Source organism: Mus musculus, chromosome 5, assembly GCF_000001635.26.
Source record: "Mus musculus strain C57BL/6J chromosome 5, GRCm38.p6 C57BL/6J".
NCBI classification, from domain to species: domain Eukaryota; kingdom Metazoa; phylum Chordata; class Mammalia; order Rodentia; family Muridae; genus Mus; species Mus musculus.
In genome coordinates this window covers 4,293,636-4,319,577 of record NC_000071.6, presented here as the reverse complement: position 1 = coordinate 4,319,577, position 25,942 = coordinate 4,293,636, and the positions used below count along the sequence as shown (strand labels likewise).

The 25,942-nt window shown below is 42.2% G+C and overlaps 1 long non-coding RNA gene across 2 annotated transcripts in view; it reads right to left on the bottom strand.

The window, feature by feature from the left end:
* Positions 1–1,599: 1,599 nt before the first annotated feature.
* Positions 1,600–25,942, bottom strand: part of Gm40261 — a 44,702-nt gene continuing 20,359 nt past the window's right edge. The window contains exons 1-3 of one of the 2 annotated variants that reach the window (XR_868223.1): positions 6,321–6,525; positions 2,411–2,505; positions 1,600–1,637 (exon numbers count right to left, since the gene is read on the bottom strand). This is a non-coding gene — a long non-coding RNA (predicted gene, 40261). Of the gene's footprint in view, positions 1,638–2,410; positions 2,506–6,320; positions 6,526–25,942 lie in introns of those variants that run through there. The other variant, XR_868222.1, reaches the window with a different exon arrangement.

The following is a 25,942-nucleotide window of genomic DNA, read 5'->3' as shown; positions in this document are numbered from 1 at the left end:
CGCCTCTCCTGAGTCAGAACGTGGGGGAGTCCTCACGTTGTGGGTCTTTCAAAGTCATTACTTTTAATAGCTGAGTAGTACTACATTGCACAGTCCCTGGTTGAGGAACCCACTCATATCAAAAACTTTAATCCAGAATTGCTTCTGTCTAAAGGAAATACAGGGACTAAGAGTGGAGCAGAGACTGAAGGAAAGGCCATCCAGAGACTGCCCCACCTGGGGATTCATCCCATCTGCAGTCACCAAACCCAGTCACTATTGATGATGCCAAGAAGTGCTTGCTGATAGGAGCCTGATATAGCTGTCCTCTAAGAGACTCTGCCAAAGCCTGACAAATACAGATGTGGATGCTCACAGCCAACCTTTGAACTAAGCATGGGGACCCCAATGGAGGAGTTAGGGGAAGGACTGAAGGAGCTGAAGGAGTTTGCAACCATTGGAAGAATAACAATATCTGAAAGACCCTAGTGGGGAAACCACCACTCAACTCCCGATTTGGCGTGCACCCAAGAATCACGAACAAACAGACCGTCTTGATGTAAAAACACGAGGTAGTTTAATGGCGGAGCTCTGGGTCAAAACGAATCTCACGCAGGAGACAGTTGATTCGACCATGAGGCTTGGAAGCTAGGGATTTTTATAGAAAAGGGGCTGGGGCTGGGGGAGGATTTGGCGAGGTTTCACATGATTGGTCCATTTAAACATCAGCAGACTGTACATGCAGATAACATTTAACTTAGGTCAGCAGGGCGGGAGATAGGGAGGCGCTGGGCCAGTCTGGACATGCATTCTCTTTATCTTCATGGCCAAGCAGCCTCAGGAATGTCTTAATGAGGGGCCTGCCCAGGCATGTCCTGGCCTGTTCTTCTATGTTCTCAGCCCCAGGTTTCAAAGCTCACAAACAAGTCTTTGGGCTATTTGACATACATTACATGAATCACAGGTCTCAAGTTTTATTTTCTTTCATATCAACCATCCAGACCTCCCAGAGCTCCCAAGGACTAAACCACCAACCAAAGAATACACATGGAGGGACCCATGGCTCCAGCTGCATATGTAGCAGAAGATGGCCTTATCTGGTGTTGCGAGCCATCTAGCGGCTCACAAGGACGGGTACACCTGTATAGTAGGCCAGCAATGAAAAAGAGGGAAACTAGGCGAGGAGAGGAAGATGGAACCAAGACAGGGTTCTGATCAAGGTTCAAATTTTAATGTTGGGGAACACGCCTTATAAAAGAGGGGGTTAAGTCCATTCCCTCCAATTCATCCTTGGAACCTGGAACCAGCTGCAGGTAATGATGTGCACGATAGGGCATAATCTCCAGAATAGCTCCGGGGCCTCTCAGCAGGTAGCAGTATCTTGAAGAGGAACAGCAGCAGTGGCAGAACAATAGCGTGATCTAGGGAGGAAGGCTCCACCCTAGATAATCTTCTTAGTGGCAGCAAGGTCAGGTTCTGGTTTAGCCTGTTTCAGGCTTATGGGAGGCTACAATCTGGCATCAATGAGAGAGGAGGCCCTTGGTCCTTTGAAGGCTTGATGCCCCAGCATAGAAGAATGCTAGGGTGGTGAGGCGGAAGTGGATGAGTGAGTACCCTCATAGAAGCAGGAGGGGAGGGGTGGGTTTGTAAAGGGAGAACTGGGGAAGAAGATAACATGTGAATAAATAAAATAACCAATAAAAAATTAGAAAATAAAATTTGATATAAACATTTAGGTTTACACAATATAAAAATGGGTTAGCATGAGGATTAAATGAAATCATGGCTATATAACACCTGGGATACAATAAGCACTTAAAATACTACTTTTCTTTCTTTTCCTCCTAGAAAAATAAGAATAGAATCACCATGAGCAGCAGTGACTGTGTAGCAGAAAATACACAATAAAAATACTACAGAGATGCAGACATTTCACCTTTGAAATGAACCCAGCCACAGTCATGTGAGTGCTTGTTTTTCAAATATGAGGCTTGGCTTAGCTTTTGCACGCAACAGGAACTCCCCATGCTGGCAAAGAGGCATTGCTACTAAATAACTGTAAACGCTGTGTGAGCTTGGAGCAGAGGCTTTTAACACAGCACCAATTGCCATTTGGATGAATTGTTTCAGTTCAAACAGATACATCTGGGACATGGTGTCTTTCCCTTCTATGCTATATCTCTTCATATACAGAGTACCCTTTGAAGCCAATAAAAGCAAGTCATATGTACAGGATACTGAGGGAGAAACAAGTAAGAAACCTCTCGCCCCATGCATCTTTTAGAGGAAAAAGCAGGTATTTAATGTAGACATCATTCTTATAGGCCAAGCACTTGTTGTGGGGGGGGGGGGTGGAGGTGATATTTGGCATTTATAATCCAAACGATCACGACCCAGTGACCTTATATTAACCTCATTCAATCCCATTTACCTGCAGGTCGCCATCTTCACTGTGTCCTTCCATGTGCAAGCATGCTAAACTGCTTCAGAGCTGCCTTGGTTTATAATTTACACAGTGCATTGGTCCTAGAAAAAAATAGTCTCACATATAGTTCAAGAAAATAGAAATTAAACAAATCCAAGTCAGTAATTAGCCAAATAAAAGGTTCCTTCCACAACTGTCCAACCTCCTTCCCTGCTCCAGAAATGTAAACAACAGGCCCATTAGAAAAGAGCAAAATTAAGCTGGGTTTGAAAGAGTGAACAGTGACATATAAGGCTTTTTCTCATGGCCCAGAACATAACTAGAAGAAAGAGAACCTAACCCTAATATAGAGCTGAGAACAGGGATTTATTGATGGTCCTTCGGATGTAAACTATCCTTGCAGGCCCTGAGATGCCCTATTGGAACATTGCAAACCCTGTCTCTTCAGCTCTTTAGGAATGAGAGTGAGCAGCCTGCTGTAAACCTGCCTTGAGCGGCCTGTAGATGTCTAAGAAGAACTGGGCTGAACTACGCCTCAGCTACATGATATTATGCAGTGCCCAATGATGCAGGCTTCCCTCTTATATATGAATCAAGTGTTTCTCAGTTTAGATCCAGGAGACCACTTGCTTATAGCAAAATGTAGTAAGGGGAAGGAAAGTCCCAGGTCCAAATGGAAATTAAGACAGCATGAGTTAGGTAGCTAAGGATGCAAAGCAATAGAATGGAGAGGTGGCATTGGATGAGGAAGACAAGGAAAAACACTGTCATCATTATCATGCCTGAGGAGTGGAATCTCCTCTAAATAAAAGTCTACAAGTGTAGTGTTACTTTAAGGACAAAAAAAGAAAGAAAATTATCACCATGGTCATTGCTTATTATCCAATGCCATGTGCCAGGTGCTGGTCCCAAGTGCATTCCATATTGTAATGTATGCTATTCCAACTGCATGACTCATCAAGAGAGACATTGTATTTACCCTCAACATGTGGAGAAACTAAGAGACATAAAGGTAAATGGCAGAAGCAGAGTTAAAGACAGTTCAGCTCAGAGCCCACTTGCATCACTGCTCCACTCTTTGCCTATCATCAGAGAAGGGCAGAAGCCCGTGACTCTTGGCTTGACCCACTCATTAACCACACGATGTGCCTCAGCCAATGTTCTATTGCCGTGAAGAGACACCATGACCATGACTCTAATAAGAATTGACCTTATAAATATAGCATTTAATTAATTAGGGCTTGCTTGCAGTTTCAGAGGCTTAGTCCTTTATCATTGTGGCATGGCAGCAGGCAGGTGTGGTACTGGAGAAGTAGCTGAGAGAGACAGTGACAAGGAGAGAGAGAGAGGGAGAGAGACTAGGAGAAATAGAGAGAGAGGGAGGGAGAGAGAGAGAGTAACTAGAACTGGCAGGCTATTCTGAAACCTCAAAGCCCACCCCCTAGTGACACTCTTCCTCCAACAAAGCCACACCTCATATCCTTCTAATCCTTTCAAATTGTTCCACTCTCTGGTGACCAAGCATTCAGTTATATGCCTATGTGGGCCACTCTTATTTAAAACACCACACAGTTGTCTCCATCCTTTGCTTACCACTAGGAGCAAAGCCCCAGGGATCACATGGTGATGTTCCCCAACCTCTCAGGTGCTCACTATCTCCCATCACGACACACAAGACCTTTCAGGCCAGGCTGGCTGCATGATGGTTTCTGAAAGGGTCCTATTTGGTCTTTTTTTTTTTTTTCTTTGACCCAATATTAAGCCTCCATAAGGAAAGCTATCTTAGTGAGAAATTACCCTCAATGGCAAATTTGTCATTCTTTTGGGCAAAATTGTCATGGAAACTTTTACAAAGAGAGGCCCAATGCCTTCAGATGGCAAAAGAATCCATGTAGCTATTCTTTTGTGAAATTACATGGATTTATTCACTGTAAAAAGTGAATACTGCATACGTTTATTTAACTAGTGAACAAAATCAGGACATATTGACAACAGCATTGTCAGGGTTGACCAGCAATCCCACCATCTAGCTAGCCCCCATACTGCAGTGTTGCAAGCTGTCCAGAGGCTCACAGGACAGGTACACCCTAAGTGGCAGGCCTGAGCTGAGAGGGAAACTAGGTGGACGAGAGAGAGATGGAACCAAGACAGGATTCTGATCAAGGCTCAAATTTTTAATGGCTGACATGTTTTATAAAGGAGGGGGGAAGCCCATTCCCACCAAATCACCCTTGGAGTCCAGCTGCAGGTGACCACATGTAGGATAGGATGTAGTCTCTGGAATAGCTAGGCTGACTCCCAGCAGGTAGCAGCAGTGACAGTGGCTGAACAATAGAGTGATCTAGGGAGGCAGGCTCCACCCTAGGTAATCTCCTTAGTGGCAACAAAGTCGAGGTCTGGTTCAGCGAGCTTCAGGTTGGGAGGGGGAGGTTACACTGCAGCCCCCAAAGGGCCCAAACAATCAATTCATAAGTAATAATTACAGAGCCAGAGTTATAAAGCAATTATGAGTTAGAAAAAACACATTTGTTCTCAAAATAATTCCCAGACATGTAAGTAAGCAGGATTTTATATTCTTGAACACGTTTAGCACATTATAGCTCTTGGACCAAATATAGCTCACAAGATGATTTTATATGATCCAGAGCCAAATATGCCTTTTACCCCCCACCACTCCCACACTGATTTGAGATATTGTCTTATTATGTAATCCAAGCTGGCCTCCAACAGGCAGTCATCCTGCCTCAGCAGTTGATGCTGAGACTACAAGCATGGGCCATCATACCTAGATTTTAAAGAGCTGGGAAAAGAAAACAACGAAGCTAAAGTAGAATGAATACATAAAGCTCGCTCTCTCTCTCTCTCTCTCTCTCTCTCTCTCTCCCTCCCTCCCTCTTTCTTTCTTTTTTTCTTTTTTTCTTTCTTTCTTTCTTTCTTTCTTTCTTTCTTTCTTTCTTTCTTTCTTTCTTTCTTTCTTTCTTTCTTTCTTTCTTTTCTTTCTTTGGTTTTTCAAGACAGGGTTCTCTGTGAAGCCCTGGCTGTCCTGGAACTCACTTTGTAGACCAGGCTGGCCTCAAACTCAGAAATCCGCCTGCCTCTGCCTCCCAAGTGCTGGGATTAAAGGCATGGGTCACCACTGCCCGGCAACGTCTTTAAATTTTTAATTATGTGTTGTGTGTATGTAGTATGGGGTGTGTGTACATGAGTGCAGTACCCACGGGTGCTAGAAGAGGGCACTGTATTCCCTGGAGCTGGGGTCACAGGCCCTTGCCAGCCACCTGATATGGATCATGGGAACTGAACTCTAACAAAAGTCGTGTACACCCTTAACGGCTGAGTCTTCTCTCCAGCCCTCCCTCCTTTTTATTAATTGGAACTCGTGAGGTTTTATTGGGACACAGACAAAGGCATTTGTTTACCTACCATCTGCGGCTAGATCCACTCTATAAAGGCTCAAAACCTAAACTATTTGTTCACTGGCTCTTTACAGAAAAATATGTTGACTCTCTGTAAAGAGATAAATGATGAATATGGTGTCCGGACAGGTTTTCCAGTATTGGATTGTAGTTTTGTTTTGTTTTAATTAATTAATTAATTTTTTATTAGATTTTTTTGTTTTGTTTTTTGTTTTTTGTTTTTCGAGACAGGGTTTCTCTGTACAGCCCTGGCTGTCCTGAAACTCACTTTGTGGACCAGGCTGGCCTCGAACTCAGAAATCCACCTGCCTCTGCCTCCCAAGTGCTGGGATCAAAGGCGTGTGCCACCACGCCCGGCTGATTTTTTTTTTTTTTTAATCTATTCTAAATTGACTTTTGCAGCTCAGTACTCGGACTCAAGATAAGTTACGTTGCAAGTCCTTAACTTTTCAAGAGGCATGTTTTCTTTCACACTAAAATGGTATATGACCAATACAAACCAGGCGTTTCTTCAGACACTTGGGTGAAGGGAGGCAAGCAGGGCATCCCCTGTCCGTGCACTTCTCTTCGCAGGAACATTTTGCTTGCGAAGCTCAGAACCAAAGCCATTAAAGCCAATGAAGACTGAGTACACGGGCTTCTGTTCCTGCCTATTGCCCATTTCAGAACCTACAAACCCACAGGAAAAAAATTTGAGCAGCTTTTCATTAAGCATTTCAAAAGAAAAACAGAGGCTAGGCCTTCCTTTGAAAGCATGTGGTTTGTTATTGTCTGTGACTCGCCTTTGGCAGTGGCTGGATATTTACATTCCTCTTGATAGGGGTGATCCATCATGGAACTCGATGGCTGAGCCCTCCTTTTCTATTTCTCGTGTTCAGTACATGGTTGTCGCGTTGGGAAGTCTGCGGATCTGAGTCTCATCCACCCCGCTCCACAAACACAGACTACGTCTAGAACGGTTTCTAAATCCGGCACGGTCATTGACTTCAAAAGCAATTCCTTGTGCAAAGGCTTTGAAACGACACAAAACAGACTCGCCGCTTATCACAACTCAACCATCCTCCCAGGACTTCATAAAGATGCTGCAATAAATAAGTTTGTTATCGCCCTGAGTTGCACAAAAGTTTATTTCTATTCAAATTGAAAGCAAGAGCAGTAATTTCTTCGTGGGAGGTACTGTCCAGAAAGAAGTTCCCCACTGAGGGCCAAGGACTCCGTGATCCAATCCCGGGTCCTCAGCGTACCAACTCTATGAACTGAAACACGGAAGAAAACATCCCGATCTCAAGACAGATTCTCATAGTCCAGATATGCTTTAAAGTTCTACGGGATCCTATACAGACTTCCCTCCTGTGGTCTTAGTTAGAAAATAGTTCATGACTCATGGGTCTCTGAGACTCTTTTTTAAACTAAGTTTGGGGACCTGCTCCAGCTCAATCATCAGGTTTAAAATCCACTCCTAACATCATTTCTATCAAATGTGCCACGATTCCCAAGCAAAAGGAAGACTGCATTTCCGAGGCCCAATTGACAACTTAAAGATATGTAATTTACGTTTGCCTACAAATATATGACTTAAATTCTTAAGTAGCTTTTTAAGAGAAATGGGCCTTCAAAAAAATATATATTTAGCCAATAACAGTCTTGACTGGTTCTAATGAGTTACTAATGCCACTGTCTGTTTTGACAGTCATTACAAACTCTGCCTAACACAAAGAAAAATATCTCTACCCAAAACCAGATTTTTTTTTTTTGTTAAAAATCGAGCCAAGTGGGGTGGGGGTGGGGGTGATGGAGGCAGTACATATTTAATTAGGCCTAGGCTTGCTGCCTGATTTTCATTAGGCACTGGCCTGAGTCTGATTTGGCCCACTCTAAGCCTTTTTAGGCCACTGGGTACCAAGGCCAGTGCTTATTTTCATGGCTGTTTCAATTCATCAAGAAAATCCTTTGAAAGATGAAAGAAACGCCACATTTTTTCACCTGTTGTTCTTTCTTGTGTGCCTGTCACTTTGCTAGCCAAACTTGCTTCAAGCCAAACCAAATGCTTTCCAAACCTCTACAGTATGCCTTTGAAGATCTTAAGTTAAGTATTTTCGTATGCTGGCCAGTATAGCTTCCAAATAAGGAGTAAAAACATAACGTAGTCCTTAAATTATTTTTTTTAAATACCAGAAATTCAAAAACACATTCCAGGCGTATACATGAAAGCCAAATTCCTCATTCCTCAGTTTAGGAGCAAATACACCTGATGTTCATTACCACACCCACAGCACATTGTTTATGTATGACGACGCTCCCACAAAGACCATATGCTGTTTGTATTTTTGCCACTTCACAAGTTTTCCCAGGCTCTCTAGAAAAGGTGTTCTGTGGGCCAAGGCCACTTCGTGGGCTTATCTCACTGCTGTTGTGAAGTTCAGGTTGCTATTTACTCCATCAGCAATAGCTTCCTTACTGCCAACATCATAGCCATTGGGAACCTAGTCTGTCACCACTAGCTTCAAGCTTTGGCTTTCATCAAAAGTGAAGGAATTTTCCAAAGAGGGAAACACAGTGCTACCTCAGAGCTAAAATTAGCTCTGTCTTCCAGACAATACACACTTTCACGTGGTTCCACTGAAACTTGCTTCCAGTGGTTTATAAAGGAGATGCGATTCACAATAGACAGTTTGGCCACTGAATTAGCTGAAATATATTTAAGCATGTATGTAAAAGAAATAGACAGGAAAGGACGGCACAGCTCAGCTCATGGAAGAGTAAATGAGGCTCTAAGCTGTGGATAGTTCTTAAGAGAGACAAAATAACTGAGTATGCCTAATTTTTTAAAGTGGAGTTATGATGGTTGTATTAAATAATTATGTGGCAGAAAACCAATGAAGTAGACAGTAGAATTGAGTCCTTGGATGGAACTTTATATAAGAATAATAGTTTACCTAAAAGGTAATGATATAAATCATTAGAACTTCTTATGAAGTATTTTCTACATCCTACGCAGTACTAAGCTGTACCTTATTTTCTTTATTACTCTCAATAGCACCATTAAATATATGCATTATATTAACTTGGCAGGCGCTAAGATTTAGACTATTAAGAAACTTGTTCAAAAACTATTATCCAATAGTGGCAGGGAAATCCCCAAAACTGACCTATAAGCCCTACCTGCCCAGGAACCAGGCAACTTTCTGGAATGCTGGAAAGTTTCTGGGCTGCTGGGAATTGTCGTTCTTGGAAAATAGCAAAGACTTATGGGAAAGTACTGTGGCCTTCTAAACATGCATACACACAAACAATGTAGCTTGAGACCATTTCAGTGGGGAAATTCCAGAGGAATGCTCCTGAACAAAGTCTGTCTCTTGGTCAGTGTAGGGTTCTTGGTGGTCCCGCAGACACTCCGCCACAGGCTTGCCCACTCGCGGAGACAGGACCCAGGAGTTGACCATGCTTACCCCACACTGTCCCAGGGCGAGTGTTGGGCTGTAGGGAAGCCCTGGGGACACTGCTCTGGGTGGGGAAACGCAGTCTAAGGTGAGGGACAGCCGGAGCTGGCTCAGGGGTCCCTTGGCCTGCAATGAGACCAGGGCTGTCTGGCTCTCAGGCTCTTGGACACCTAGGCGCAGCTGGATGCCATGGAAGAGCTGAGAAAGGAGAGGGGCCTGAGGGCTGGATTTGACTCGGGGCGGAGGGGAAAAGGGGAGCTCCAGCTGGTTCCATGGAGAGAGTCCTTGGCTTGACAACAGCAGACTTGGGCTTCGTAGTGATTGATCATGGCTGGGAGCACAGGGAAGCCTTCTACGGGTGATTAAACAGCATCTCTATAGGCAAAGGCCTTCTCCATGGCTCCCCATGGCAGATCCAGAAGAAAAGAGGCAGTCCATGGTTTTAAGACATTTTTTGTCATGTGGGAATTGATTGTGTAAAACCATACCCCACTTCTCAGGGTAGGCCTGAGGTTAAATATCTTTTGCAGGGAGGAGTGCCTGGGAAGGAAAGCTTATTGGCTAAGCCCTCCAGGCCTCAAGGTACCTCATTAAAATGCAGATCTGTCTTGAGCTTTTTTGACCAGAGGTCACATCCTATACATGTGGAGGGGTTTGATGGCCACAAATCTATGGGGGGCTATGGCTAGTGACAGGGACCTGGTGCCCAAGAATAGGCAAAACTCTTACCATCCCTTCAGGATCTCTGGGGTTTCAAGACTTAGTTCAACTGGAGACTAAACTACGTTTTGTGGACCCAGTGGTCAGTATTTAATATTTAATAAAGCTTGAATTAAATTTGGTCCAAAATGGTGGAGTTGCTTTTTCTGAAGAACATCAGGATTAACAACAGTCATGAGTTAAACGCTTACTTAGAAGTAAATTGCTCTCTTGAGGTCTTCAGTCAGTTATTTAGATATCTATTGCTGTTTTTCATAAATGCATTTATTTCTTTTTTTAAAAGATTTATTTATTTATTTATTTAATTCATATAAATACACTGGAGCTGTCTTCAGACACACCAGAGAGGGCATAAGATGGTTTTGAGCCACCATGTGGTTACTGGGAATTGAACTCAGGACCTCTGGAAAAACAATCGCTGCTCTTAACCATCTCTCCAGCCTGCATTTATTTCTTCATACACTGACCACTGATGACCACTCCACAGTTTCTTGCTCACCTAACTCAGTGCAAATGGAAAATACCAGTCAGCCTTAATATTTAATACCAGCCAGATTTGTATCAGTAAATCTCCAACCCAATATGCCTGTAAAAAGACCACACAACTCAGTTAAAATATTTATAAGCTGTACGCCTAGATTGGGCATATATGCCACCACACTACTCTATTCTCCAGCTATGAGATCCCTTGCTACTTGGGCTCCTCCAGGGCACGTGGTCCTGCTCCATCTTCCACCTCCTCTTCCTCCACCTTCCCCTCCCCCACCTTACCTTTTCTCCTTCCTCTCTCTCTCTTGCCCTTCCGCTGCCCAATCACAGGCTCTAGCCTTTATTTGACCAGTTAAAACGGGGAGAAGGTTGCCATGGAATCACCTGAGTAGTGATGTGCTCCTTGTTGGGAGCAGCGCCTGTTCAGGAAACAGCATCAAAATACAAGCAGCACCAGGCAACCCACAACGATACACTTCAAATAAGGAAGCAGTAACTACTCCATTATTCCAAGGGAAGGAGAACATTATCATAGATTATACAATAGTTGGTGTTTATTGTTAACTTGACTGGATTCAGCATCACCATGGAAACATACCTCTAGCTGAGTCTGTCTGAAGAATATTTCTAGGAAGGTTTAACTGAAGAAAGAAGGCCAGTTTAAATGTCAATACGCCCTGCCCCACTTCAGTGGACAGGGATTCTAGATTGGAGAAAAGGAGAAATCAAGTTGAGGACTAGCATGGATCCTTCTGCTTCATGACTGGGCACACAAGCCACCTCACTTCTTGCTGCCAGTGGTTCCCTGTGGTGTGAACTGTACCCTCAAACTGAGAACCAAAGCCCCTCCCTCCTTTCCTTGCTTTCCTCAGCAATGAGAAAAGAGAGACAAGTTCTCCAGTTCATTTGGGGTTTTGCCAGGGCAGTATAACATCTATCAGAATGTCAGTCGAGAAGAAAACTCAAACAGCTTGTCCCTACCTACCAGAATGTTCCATCTACCCCATTCACAGAGATTAATAAGGTTAAGCAGATAATTCGGGTTCACAGCTTCCTCTCTCAGCTCATCAGGATACATCTATCAAGCACAAACAAACTAACCCGCTGGGGCCACCTAATCCCTGTTAGCGGACAAGGCCCATCCCACACCTGTGGCTTCCGAGAATCATCCTACCCTTTCCCAGTTCTCCTAGAAGAGAAGCCTCTCTCTCGTAGTTGTACTGCACTGTTACAGGGACCTCCAAGGAACAACGCTTGTGCATTCAGTTTTAGCAAAACAACTTTTAGCTCTCCTTTCCAATTTCTCTCTCAACTCTCTGAAGGGCTAAGACATGACCCCAAGGGAGGCCTAGACTGGAGACAAGTCTGAGTCACTGACATTCTCAAAATGGCCTTTCTCAGATGCCTAAACCTCAATACTGTATCAATGTCAACCCTGGATTCTGCATCCCTTATAGTGATTGTCTTTCAGGATCATCTTCATTCCTTTAGAAAACTGACTCCTGAAAAATCCCTGCCCACTGCCATGCCCAGAGCACGGCTAAATGTTAATGGAAACCACTGTGTATGTTTATTGCACATATGAACATTCACTCAACCCTACACACCTCTCACTGAGAAACAGAGGCTCGAAGAGGGGAGTGCTAGTCAGATTATATTCTCACGTGATTTTGTAAGACTCTGGGGAGCCTTAGCTTACTGGAGACCCCCTGAGTGAACCACATGGAGCAGGGATCTATGCAAAGAACAAGAGGAATTTATTGTTCCAGTGCACTGGGGTTGTCCCAGACCTGAAGGAGAGGCAGCGACCCCCAGCACCCGATAGGCGAGTTTTAATGTGGTTTCCAGGGGCAGAATAGAGCATCAGCAACTAGGCACAATGATTGGCAGAACAGTGCACCCTTTAAACTGATTGGTCTTTAAGAAATGATATGACAAGGACTTCCCTTGTCTGAAGGTGGGTCACAGTCGTCTGAGAAATGGTGATTAGCTTGTCCTTTCCTGAGGGGCAAGTGTTTCAAGACCTTCCCAAAGTCCTAAGCTGACCTTTCCTGTTTATTCTGTGAGCTTTAGGAGGCAGCACCATCAGAAGAGAAGGATCAGTGTCCATATCCAGCACAGTGCTAAAATTCTGAAACAAATTAAAATGAGCTCAGGCAGAAGATCTCAAAATGGAGAATTAAAAGTTCCTTCTTATGGTCCCTGACAGAGTGAGCTATAACTTGAGAGAATCTAAGTCAACATCCTCGCCCCTGAATGTCTCCTGATACAGACAGGTGGTGACCAATCATGCATCCTCTCTGTTCCTGTGGCTTTAACAGACAGTTCAGGTCTCCAGCCAGTAAGCTTCTAGCTCAAGCATCTGTCACTCTTTCTGCGGGTTGCCTGTGCCACAGAGCATGCTGTGCCTGCTAGGGAGGCCAGGACGGTGCTGAGTCAGGACGGACTCCAGCTTTTAAGTGATACCCACTCCTGAATGCACTTCCTGTTGGTGCTTGTCTCCCTTTCTCATGTGCTCAGTTATTTCTGTTGTCCCTAGAACTACTGCAAAAATAAAATGCTTACCCCGAACACCCACCTTTTCAAATTCTAATTAAAATACAATTATATTGTTTTCCCTCTTTGTTTTCCTCCCTACAGTCTCTCCTATGTACCCTCACTTCACTACCTCTCTGGCCTTTTTCTTTGATTAATATTGTTACACACATAGGTGTGTGTGTGTGTGTGTGTGTGTGTAGCATAAATGTATAAATATAACCAGCTGCATCCATTTGGAGTTGCTTGTGTGCCTATGATTTCAAGGTTGACCTCTGATATCAGATAACTAATTAGTGGGTTTATCCCCGGGAAAGGACTAGTTCTCTCTGTCTTAGTAGTCTTTAATTAACTACAGCTTTCCGGCTAGGGATGGGGACCCCACTAGCCCTGAGAAATCTGCCTAGGTTTTCAGAGCCAGGCATGATTTTCCTCCTATGGAGTGGATCTTGAGCCCAATTAGACAGCTGTTGGTTCCCACCAAAGACAAGAGTTCCATTATTGTACCTTTAAAGTTATCAAGCTGGTGACTGTGTAGTTCACAGGAGACACAGATGCTTAGGACTGCTGATTGCTTTCTTCCTTGGGCAGCTTGCACAGAATCTTCTAGTCCTCGGGGAGAAGGCTTTCAGGTTAGAGCTAGCTCAAATCTTCCAAGTCCTGGGTCTGATACGTATGGTGTCTTTAGCAGATAGAGACTTACTTTCAACCTCTGGGAGACAAACAATATTGCATTGCAACAGCCTATATTGCTTTGAGAGACTCTTGGAAAGCTCTGACCAGCAGTATAAAAGGTGGTTTCTCATGCCTGACACCGGGGTCTTTATTAGACTATGGTTCTTGTGAGGGCCATTGTCAGCTCAAGCAATATAGTTTCATTTAAGATATACACACATTTATATATAGTATTTATATATAGTAAAATAATATTTGTTCCTTGGTTTTTTCAAACATCCTCAGTCTTGTTTGTCCCTTTGTACTGGCTAGTTTTGTGTCAACTTGACACAGCTGGAGTTATCACAGAGAAAGGAGCTTCAGTTGAGGAAATGCCTCCATGAGATCCAACTGTAAGGCATTTCCTCAATTAGTGATCAAGGGGGAAAGGCCCCTTGTGGGTGGGACCATCTCTGGGCTGGTAGTCTTGGGTTCTATAAGAGAGCAGGCTGAGCAAGCCAGGGGAGGCAAGCCAGTAAAGAACATCCCTCCATGGCCTCTGCATCAGCTCCTGCTTTCTGACCTGCTTGAGTTCTAGTCCTGACTTCCTTGGTGATGAACAGCAGTATGGAAGTGTAAGCCAAATAAACCCTTTCCTCCCCAACTTGCTTCTTGGTCATGATGTTTGTGCAGGAATAGAAACCCTGACTAAGACACCCTTGTTCCTCACTCTCTGTATTGACTCCCCCACCTCCTAAATTACCCCTCCCACATTTTCCATTTTCCACTTCACACTCTAGGTAACATTCGCACATCTGAAGATTGGAAGCTAGGAACCACAGATGACTGAGAACATGAGATGTTTGTCCTTCTGACTCTCAGTTACCTCACTGGATATAATCTTTTCTATGCCATATATTTACCTGGAAATTCCCTGATTTCATTTTTCTCTACAGCTGAAGAATATTCCATTGTTTATATGTGTTGGCATTTTCATTATCTATTCAGATAGTGAAGGACATTTAAGTTGTTTGCATTTTCTAGCTATTGCGAATAGAGCAAAATTAAACATTGCTAAGCAACTTACAGCTTCCACATTTGGTGTGGGGATATCATTCAGTCCATCACAGATCTAGGGCTACAGACTTTCTAAATAAAGCTGCATTGAAAATAAGCAAAGGCAAAACCCTTTTTACAAGTCTTTATATCAACCCATAAGCATGGCTGTTATCATGTGCCACTCAGCTTGGGAAGATGTATATGGCGCTGTTTCTGCAATCAAGTGAAGAGATGGCTCATCAGAAAGAAATCAGACCAGCAACTCACAAAGACAGCACCTGGGATAGCAGGTTCTATTCCATAGAAACTACGTGACTAAATTACCCCCATCTGAATTGAGTTTCAATGTGCTTACTCACAAGCACACGGTTTGCTTGGAGCTGCCTCAGCCCAATTGCCTCCCAATTGATCACCCTGCATCAGAATCCCCCGGGGGAAGGCCACAGGACTCTGTTTTTAACAAGCACCTACAAGGCTGTTCTTTGGAAAATATAGAATAGTAGTCCCCGCCCTCCGTGAACTCTCAAGCTTTTTTCTCTGTGAATCTAGTTCACACAGGTCTTCCCTAGCCATGTTCCTAGATGAAATGTTTCCTCTAGCAGTGATTTTTAGATCTCTATGCTTATGTTGCCTGAAATGCCAAACCCATCCATTACAACTTAAGTAGTCCTTAGTGACAATTCGTATTTAGCCACTTAAATTGACGCCTTTCTCTCTAACACTAATTCCTTTTTCCATACCAGGACGTTTCAATGCTGATGGACATTCCAACTGACTCACTACATGCAGGTGTTATTACTGGTATACAACCTTTTTCCGTTTTAACAATATACAGCTTTCAACAGCAATTGCTTCATGAGGTCAGCAGGAGCCTTGTGCAAAAGGACGGAATTTTGAAAGCTTCCAAAGTTCTTCAAATGCTGAAAAAAAAATCTCTGTTCTGTGCACCCACTGACCTTGACCTTCAGAGAAGCAAAGCCAGCTCTTGTTTTGCAGATCTGCATCCCTCCCTGCACATTGTTTGCATTTACTCCCAGCACCAGCAAACTTAAAATGCAAACATTTCGGTCAATTGTCTCCTGTGGCAACAAATTAAGATTTTTTTACTTTGCCCGGACACACTCCCTATTCAATCTTTTAAAGGCTGCCTGCTGTGAGTCGCATTAAGAGCTAGCTCACACCAGGAAGGCAAAGTGATGGAAAGAGCATGCCTAGGGAGATTAGAATGCATCTCAGGTGTCTGTTTTCCTCTCCGATGCCTCGATCTCTTTAGCATTTGTTGCCATTTGTTGTTGTTTCTTCCCCCCAAAGGGAAGTTTTGTCTTATCTGATGTTGAAATTCTTCCGAATAGCTTTGAACCCAGAAGCATAAGGACAAGCACTCAGTTGGAAATGTGTTTGTATCTTTTGCTATGCTTGGCATTTCCACTAAGGTACAGATAAGTATTGACTTTTTGGTTAAGTTTGGAGTCAGTGCCTGGTCCACACCGACTATGAACCATTATTTTCTTTCTTCCTTAGAACACTGAGCTCTCTTAAAAACACGAATGGCCCAAAGTGAGGCTAACAGTTGTCAGATAAAGTGTTGCCATTAATTAACTGGTGGTCTTCTGTGATATAATGAAATGACATTGACTTTTGAGACAAGAAGACACTTTCTTGGGTGATGGTATTAGTGAAGAGTGGGACACATGTGAAAGTCATACTTTCATTATGATAATTCCTCGTATCATTAAACTCTTCTAATAAGGAAAATGTTACTGTATTATCAATATAAATGAGAAGAGTAGATAGCCGGCTGACCTTAGCACAGCCTTTCCTGACTTTCTACAGCACTCCCAGTGGCACCTATAGATGCCCTAAAAGCAGGATGACCCTTGGTTGATTTCCCCAGGACACATTCCTTGTCTTCTGAAAGTAATTTCTTTTTATTCTACCAACTGAAATAATTTCATCTGATTCAGAACCCTCCTCTATGTCACATGCTTGGTCCTACAAACAGATGCTGCACAGTCATAAGAGAGTCAAGGAGAACTCTCTGTTCCCACAGAGTTTATAATGTGTTTTAAAGGAACATGGCACATAACTACTAAAGTAACAGTGGCAAAGGGAGAAGAAAAATCAGTGAGTGTAGTGGAAAGAGCCCTCATCACCAACTAGAATGGAAAGGACTAAAGACAGCACAAGATACCCCAAGACCAAGTTCTTAGCACAAAGAACATGTACTTGCCCCAGAGGGACAAAGAGCAGGGAATAGAAGACAAAAACAGGAGCCAGAGGATCAAGAAGAAGTGAAGGGAACAAGGGGGAAGGGAAAAGGGTATTTGTCCCAGAGGGACAAAGGACTGCCTCTGGATGCAGAGGTAGCTAATAGGCAAATGCTGTTTTATAAAGGGAAAGGGAAACCGCTCATTAAGATGAGTTGGTTTATTTTGATTGGGCATGTTAACTACAGTAGCCAAAACAGGGCTTTTAATAGTTGGCCATCAGTAGTTTAATAGCTGGACCTAGGTAGTCAGCACCAGGGGAGGAAGTGGAGTCAAAATGGACCCTGGTTGCTTGCTTTAAGAATGTGATCTAATGGATTAGCAAGACAGAGGAAATGGGGAAGAAGGGTAAAAGGCAAAACCTAACGGAGCCTTTTTGCCATGCTTTCTAGTCCTTTATAGGTTATTTCTCCACTATCAGTGAAAAAAACCAATTTAAGCCAGATTAGATTAAAAACAGGTTTACTGGGAAGCTGCTGTCAGGTGGGAAGTTTACTGGCCCCAAGGACCAAGGTCAGGAAATTCTCATGGGGAAACGGGGGAGGCAGGGGAAGGGAGAGAGAAAGGGGTGCATGGGCAGACAGAAGAAGGGGAGAGAGACCAAAATGTCTGGATTTTATAGGGAGGAGCCTCTGGAGGAATGGCAGCCCAGCTCCTGGAAAGCTCAAGGTTGGGGGAAGGATATGCCAGGTAGGGCCAAGGGATGCTGGGAGAACCTGGAGGCCAGATCATCTTTTGGTATGAAAATAGGCATCTCAGTCCCTTTATCAGGGTTGGAAACCAAACAGTCCTGTTCAAGATTAGCAGTGGAGGCTGCTCTAATTTGAATCTAGCCTCCCAAAGGCTCAAGTATTTAAAGACGCTAGCTGATGAGATTTTAAGAAGTAAGTGTGATTATAACCGCCCCCATATAATGATTAAATTAATCATCAATTAAGTGATTAATTCTTTGATGGAGTCATAATTTGATGGTCCTATGAGTAGGTGACATAAACAAGGAGATGAGACCTGATAATATATATATTATAAATAGGGATATATATACCATATATATCCCTATTTCTCAATCTCTCTCCCCCTCCTTGCCTGTAAATTTTCAGCTCTTCACACCAAATCATCCTGATAGTGTTCTGCCTCATCTTAGGCAAATGGTGGAATCAATCAATGTTGTTCTGAGGCTTCTAAAACTGTGAACTAAAATATAGCTTCTCTCCCTTGAGTTGTCTTGGGTATTTTGCCGCAGTGATAGAAACTGGTAAGCACAGCAGCGTTCATGCATAGATTTGGGTTGGCTCTGAAAGAACTTGGCTAGATGAAGGATGAAGACACTTCAGGGTTTCTGTCAAACAGGACATTCCTATTGTATTGTTTGCCCCACTACTCCTCAAGATTAAAATATATATTTTTTTTAATTGTTGGACTATGGATATGGACCAACTGTAGAGTTGTGTTCTTAGATTCATCCTCCAGTACCCTCTTTTTTTTTTTAATTTTATTAGACATTTTCTTTATATACATTTCAAATGCTATCCCAAAAGTTTCCTATACCCTCCCCCTGCCCAGCTCCCCTACCCACCCACTCCTGCTTCTTGGGCCTGGCGTTCCCCTGTACTGAGGCATATAAAGTTTGCAATACCAAGAGACCTCTCTTCCCAGTGATGGCCAACTAGGCCATCTTCTGCTACATATGCAGCTAGAGCTACAAGCTCTGTGGGTACTGGTTAGTTCATATTTTTGTTCTACCTATAGGGTTGCAGACCCCTTCAGCTCCTTGGGTACTTTCTCTAGCTCCTCCATTGGGGGCCCTGTGTTCCATCTTATAGATGACTGTGAGCATCCACTTCTGTATTTGCCAGGCACTGGCATAGCCTCATACAAGATAGCTATAACAGGGTCCCTTCAGCAAAATCTTGCTGACATATGCAATAGTGTCTGGGTTTGGTGGCTGATTATGGGATAGATCCCTGGGTGGGATAGTCTCTGGATAGTCCATCCTTTCATCTTAGCTCCAAACTTTGTCTCTGTAACTGCTTTCATGGGTATTTTGTTCCCTATTCTAAGGAGGAATGAAGTATCAACACATTGGTCTTCTTTCTTCTTGATTTTCTTGTGTTTTGCAAATTGTATCTTGGGTGTTCTATGTTTCTGGGCTAATATCCACTTATCAGTGAGAACATATCTAATGACTCCTTTTGTGATTGGGTTACCACTCTAAGGATGATATCCTCCAGATACATCCATTTGCCCAAGAATTTCATGAATCCATTATTTTTGATAGCTGAATAGTACTCCATTGTGTACATGTACCACATTTTCTGTATCCATTCTTCTCTTGTGGAACATCTGGGTTCTTTCCAGCTTCTGGCTATTATAAATAAGGCTCCTATGAACATAGTGGAGCATGTGTTCTTATTAAGAGTTGGAACTTCTGGGTATATGCCCAGGAGAATTATTGCTGAATCTTCCGGTAGTATTATGTCCAATTTTCTGAGAAACTGCCAGACTGACTTCCAGAGTGGTTGTACAAGCTTGCAATCCCACCAGCAATGGAGGCGTGTTCCTCTCTCTTCATATCATTGCCAGTATCTGCTGTCACCTGAAAATTTGATCTTAGCCATTCTGACTTGTGTGAAATGGAAACTAAGAGTTGTTTTGATTTGCATTTCCCTGATGATTAAGAATGCTGAACATTTTTTCAGGTGCTTCTCAGCCATTCGGTATTCCTCAGTTGAGAATTCTTTGTCTAGCTCTGTACTCCATTTTTTAATGGGGTTTTTTGAATTTCTGGAGTCCAGTTTCTTGAGCTCTTTGTATATATTGGATATTAGTCCCCTATAAGATTTAGGGTTGGTAAAAATCCTTTCCCAATCTGTTGGTGGCCTTTTTGTCTTATTGACAGTGTCTTTGGCCTTACAGAAGCTTTGCAATTCTATGAGGTCCCATTTTGTCAATTCTTGATCTTACAGCACAAGCCATTGCTGTTCTGTTTAGGAATTTTCCCCTTGTGCCCATATCTTTGAGGCTTTTCCCCATTTTCTCCTCTATTAATTTCAGTGTCTCTAATTTTATGTGGAGGTCTTTGATCCACTTAGACTTGAGCTTTGTACAAGGAGATAAGAATGGATCAATTCGCATTCTTCTACATGCTAAATGCCAGTTGTACCAGCACCATTTGTTGAAAATGCTGTCTTTTTCCACTGGATGGTTTTAGCTCCCTTGTCAAAGATCAAGTGACCATAGGTGTGTGGATTCATTTCTGGATCTTCAATTCTATTCCATTGATCTACCTTTCTGTCACTGTACCAGTACCATGCAGTTTTTGTTGTTGTTGTTGTTGTTTTTTTAATCACAATTGCTCTGTAGCACAGCTTAATGTCAGGCATGGTGATCCCACCAGAGGTTATTTTACTGTTGAGAATATTTTTTGCTATCCTTGGTTTTATATTTTTCCAGAGGAATTTGCAAATTACCCTTTCTATCTCAGTGAAGAATTGAGTTGGAATTTTATTGGGAATTGCATTGAATCTGTAGATTCATTTCGGTAGGATAGCCATTTTTACTATATTAATCCTACCAATCCATGAGCATGGGAGATCTTTCAATCTTCTGAGATCTTCTTTGATTTCTTTCTTCAGAGACTTGAAGTTCTTTTCATACAGATCTTTCACTTCCTTAGTTAGAGTCACACCAAGGTATTTTATATCATTTGTGACTATTGTGAAGGGTGTTGTTTCCCTAATTTCTTTCTCAGTCCGTTCATTAATTGTGTAGAGAAAGGCCATTGATTTATTTGAGTTAATTTTATATCCAGCTACTGCACTGAAGCTGTTTATCAGGTTTAGGAGTTCTCTGATGGAATTTTTGGGGTCACTTGTATGTACTATCATATCATCTGCAAATAGTGATATTTTGACTTCTTCCTTTCCAATTTGTAACCCCTTGATGTCCTTTTGAGGTCGAATTGCTCTGGCTAGAACTTCAAGTACTATATTGAATAGGTAGGGAGAAAGTGGACAGCCTTGTCTAGTCCCTGATTTTAGTGGGATTGCCTCAAGTTTCTCTCCATTTAGTTTGATGTTGGCTACTAGTTTGCTGTAGATTGCTTTTATTATGTTTATGTATGGGCCTTGAATTCCTGATCTTTCCAAAACTTTTATCATGAAGGGGTGTTGGATTTTGTCAAATGCTTTGTCCCTGTCTAATGAGATGATCATGTGATTTTTGTCTTTGAGTTTGTTTATATAGTGGATTACATTGATAAATTTCCATATATTAAGCCATCCTTGCATCCCTGGGATGGAAGCCTACTTGGTCATGATGGATGATCGTTTTAATGTGTTCTTGGATTTGGTTTGCAAGGATTTTATTGAGTATTTTTGCATCGATATTTATAAGGAAAATTGGTCTAAAGATCTTTTTCTTTGTTGGATATTTAGGTATCAGAGTAATTGTGGCTTCATAGAATGAATTGGGTAGAGTACCTTCTGTTTCTATTTTGTGGAATGGTTTGAGAAGAATTGGAATTAGGTCTTCTTTGAAGGTCTGATAGAACTCTGCACTAAACCCACCTGGTCCTGGGCTATTTTTGGCTGGGAAACTAGGATCTGATGGTGTTTTGGATTTCCTCAGGTTCTGTTGTTATGTCTCCTTTTTCATTTTTGATTTTGTTAATTAGGATACTGTCCCTGTGCCCTCTAGTTTGTCTGACTAAGGGTTTATCTATCTTGTTGATTTTCTCAAAGAAACAGCTCCTGGTTTGGTTGATTCTTTGAATAGTTCTTTTTGTTTCCACTTGGTTGATTTCAGCCCTGAGTTTGATTATTTCCTGCTGTCTACTCCTCTTGGGTGAATTTGCTTCCTTTAGTTCTAGAGCTTCTAGGTGTGTTGTCAGGCTGCTAGTGTATGCTCTCTCTAGTTTCTTTTTAGAGGAACTCAGGGCTATGAGTTTTCTTCTTAGGACTGCCTTCATTGTGTCCCATAAGTTTGGGTATGTTGTGGCTCCATTTTCATTAAACTCTAAAAAGTCTTTAATTTCTTTCTTTCATCCTTGACCAAGGAATCATTGAGTAGAGTGTTGTTCAGTTTCCACGTGGATGTTGGCTTTCTATTATTTATGTTCTTATTGAAGATTAACCTTAGTCCATGGTGATCAGATAGGATGCATGGTACAATTTCAATATTTTTGTATCTGTTGAGGCCTGTTTTGTGACCAATTATACGGTCAATTTTGGAGGAGGTATCATGTGGTGCTGAGAAGAAGGTATATCCTTTTGTTTTAGGATAAAATGTATTGTAGATATCAATTAAATCCATTAGTTTCATAACTTCTGTTAGTGTCCATGTGTCTCTGTTTAGTTTCTGTTTCCAGGATCTGTCCATTGGTGAGAGTAGGGTGTTGAAGTCTCCCACTATTATTGTGTGAGATGCAATATGTGCTTTGAGCTTAAAGTTTCTTTAATGAATGTGGCTGCCCTTGTATTTGGAGCATAGATATTCAGAATTGAGGGTTCATCTTGGTAGATTTTACCTTTGATGAGTATGAAGTGCCCCTCCTTGTCTTTTTTGATAACTTTGGTTTGGGAGTCAATTTTATTCGATATTAAAATGGCTACTCCAGCTTGCTTCCTCCAACCATTTGCTTGGAAATTTGTTTTCCAGCCTTTCACTCTGAGGTAGTGTCCATTCTCTTCCCTGAGGTGGGTTTCCTATAAGAAAAAAAAATGTTGGGTCCTGTTTGTGTAGCCAGCCTATTAATTCATGTCTTTTTATTGGGGAATTGAGTCCATTGATGTTAACAGAAATTAAAGAAATGTAATTGTTGCTTCCTGTTATTTTTATTGTTAAAGTTGGGATTCTGTTCTTGTGGCTGTCTCTTTTTAGGTTTGTTGAAGGATTATTTTCTTGCTTTTTCTAGGGTGTCGTTTCCATCCTTGTGTTGGTGTTTTCCCTTTATTATCCTTTGAAGGGCTGGATTCATGGAAAGATATTGTGTGAATTTGGTTTTATCATGGAATACTTTGGTTTCTCCATCTATGGTAATGGAGAGTTTTGCTGGGTATAGTAGCCTGGGCTGGCATTTGTGTTCTCTTAGGGTCTGCATAACATCTGTCCAGGATCTTCTGGCTTTCATAGTCTCTGGTGAGAAGTCTGGTGTAATTCTGATAGGCCTGCCTTTATATGTTACTTGACCTTTTCCCCTTACTGCTTTTAATATTTTATCTTTATTTAGTGCATTTGTTGTTCTGATTATTATGTGTCGGGAGGAATTTCGTTTCTGGTCCAGTCTATTTGGAGTTCTGTAGGCTTCTTGTATGTTCATGGGTGTCTCTTTCTTTAGGTTTGGGAAGTTTTCTTCTATAATTTTGTTGAAGATATTTGCTGGCCCTTTAAGTTGAGAATCTTCATTCTCATCTACTCCGTAGGTTTGGTCTTCTCATTGTGTCCTGGATTTCCTGGATGTTTTGAGTTAGGATCTTTTTGCATTTTGCATTTTCTTTGATTGTTGTGCTGATGTTCTCTATGGAATCTTCTGCACCTGAGATTCTCTCTTCCATCTCTTGTATTCTGTTGCTGATGCTCACCTCTATGGTTCCAGATTTCTTTCCTTGGATTTCTATCTCCATCGTCGTCTCACTTTGGGTTTTCTTTATTGTTTCTACTTCCCTTTTTAGGTCTTGGATGGTTTTGTTCAATTCCATCACCTGTTTGGTTGTGTTTTCTGTATTTCTTTAAGGTTTTCTACCTGTTTAGCAGTGTTCTCCTGTATTTCTTTATGTGAGTTATTAAAGTCCTTCTTGATGTCCTCTACCAGCATCATGAGATGTGATTTTAAATCTGAGTCTTGCTTTTCGGGTGTGTTGGGGTATCCAGGACTGGCTGAGGTGGGAGTGTTTGGTTCTGATGATGGTGAGTGGTCTTGGTTTCTGTTAGTAATATTCTTACATTTGCCTTTTACCATCTGGTAATCTCTGGAGTTAGTTGTTATAGTTGTCTCTGGCTGGAGCTGTTCCTCCTGTGATTCTGTCAGCAGACCTGGAAGTGTAGCTCTCTCCTGAGTCTCAGTAGTCAGAGTACTCTCTGCAGGCAAGCTCTCCTCTTGCAGGGAATGTGCACAGAGATCTGGCATTCGAACCTGCCTCCTGGCTGAAGATGAAGGCCAGAAACAGGGTCTGTCCCAGAAGCTGTGTAGCTTCTGTAGTCCACGCTCTCACTTGCGCAGACTAGATGGCTCCCCTCTCCTGTATCCTCTTAATATTGCTAATGGACCCAGTAAACTGGCTTAAATATTGCTTTTAAGAAAAGAAAATTAGATGTTTTATCTATCTCTTTTGGTGGCACATCTAAAGTGTGTGTGTGTGTGTGTGTGTGTGTGTGTGTGTGTGTGTGTGTGTATCTATGATTCACCAAAGAATGATAACCCGACTGAAATAGTATGTAAAAGCAAAGAGTCTGCAGAAGTCCAGCATGTCTCCCATTATCAAGATAGAGAGACAACCAAGTGAGCTTTCAGGCCTGATTTAAAGCATATTAGGAAATTCTGGGGTAGGTGACTTCTATGTTAATCTGTTGGATCCATATCTGTTGACATTTTATTTCCAGGGTGTAGGGGCTGGAAACTTGTTGGGGAGATCTGCAAACTGTTGCTGAGGAAGTAGCTGAGGAAGTCTGGAAACTGCTGCTGACTCATTGTCCTTTCCTCAGGCCAGGTAGCAGGGCAGTTTCTGAGGCCTGGACTTGTTTGAAATTGCCCAGTTCTTAGAAACAGAGATTTAGGTCTAGTCTCCTTAACTGCCAATTTGAAGCCTGTCATGGAATCAACCTAGCTTTCTCCGCCACCCCCACCCCCACCCCTTTCATTAATGGGCCATTTCAAATCCTTGAGATGTTTCTGAGGACCCTACACTAGCAGCTCTAGCCAGCCCTATGTCAAGGAGAGAACCTGGTAACACAGCAGAAATGGCCATCCTTTTAACCCAATCATTTGGAGGTGTTAGCAGTTGAAGACATCCTCCCCAGAGTAATAAGTCACTCTGGGTGCAAGTTCTACTAGAACATAAAAATCCTCAGTTGTATTTATAACCAGACCATAAATGCATGGAGTAAACCCTGAGGTACAAGCCCACCAAGTATGGTCTTCTTAGTTTAGTTTTTGGCTCATTTTCTGAGATCCTCATGCATGTTTTTGGCTTTGTCACAGAGATGACTTAGAGAGTCAGGATGACTCAAGACGCTCAATTTTGCTCATTTTTTATTTCTGGCAGCTTTGATGTATATTCCTTTAGGATGTAACATACTGCCTATTGGAAGATGAACCTACATTTTTGGCAAGTGAGGGTCATCACACAGATACGGAAAATAGACTTTATGACTAAATATGTACTAATGATGTTGATAGGCATGGTTTATTGAGTTTTCATCAGACACATTCAAGGCACATAGAGACACATGAGGCACTACCAGCAGCAGCAGCAATAGAAGGGAAACTAGAAAAATCCTAAATGTTTTCAATAGTGGACCAAGTAAATGCATTGTGGTGTGTTTACACAAAGGGATTTAGTAATTAACATGAATTAAAACTGATTTACACAGATAAAAATTAAAACCTTTGGCTGAGAGAAAAAAGCAAATTATCAAAGATGTATGTAGTAATTTATTATTTGTTAGGATAGTGTCTTACTTAGTTAAGGTTTTACTGCTGTGAACAGACACCATGACCAAGGCAACTCTTATAAGGACAATATTTAATTGGGGCTGGCTTAAGGTTCAGAGGTTCAGTCCATAATTATTAAGGCAGGAGTATGGCATCATCTAGGCAAGCATGGTGTAGGTGGAGCTGAGACTTCCACATCTTTATCTGAAGGCTGCTTGTAGAATACTGACTTCCAGGCAGCTAAGACTAAGGTATTAAAGCCCACACCCACAGTGACAAAACTGTTCCAACGGGGCCACACCTTTTAA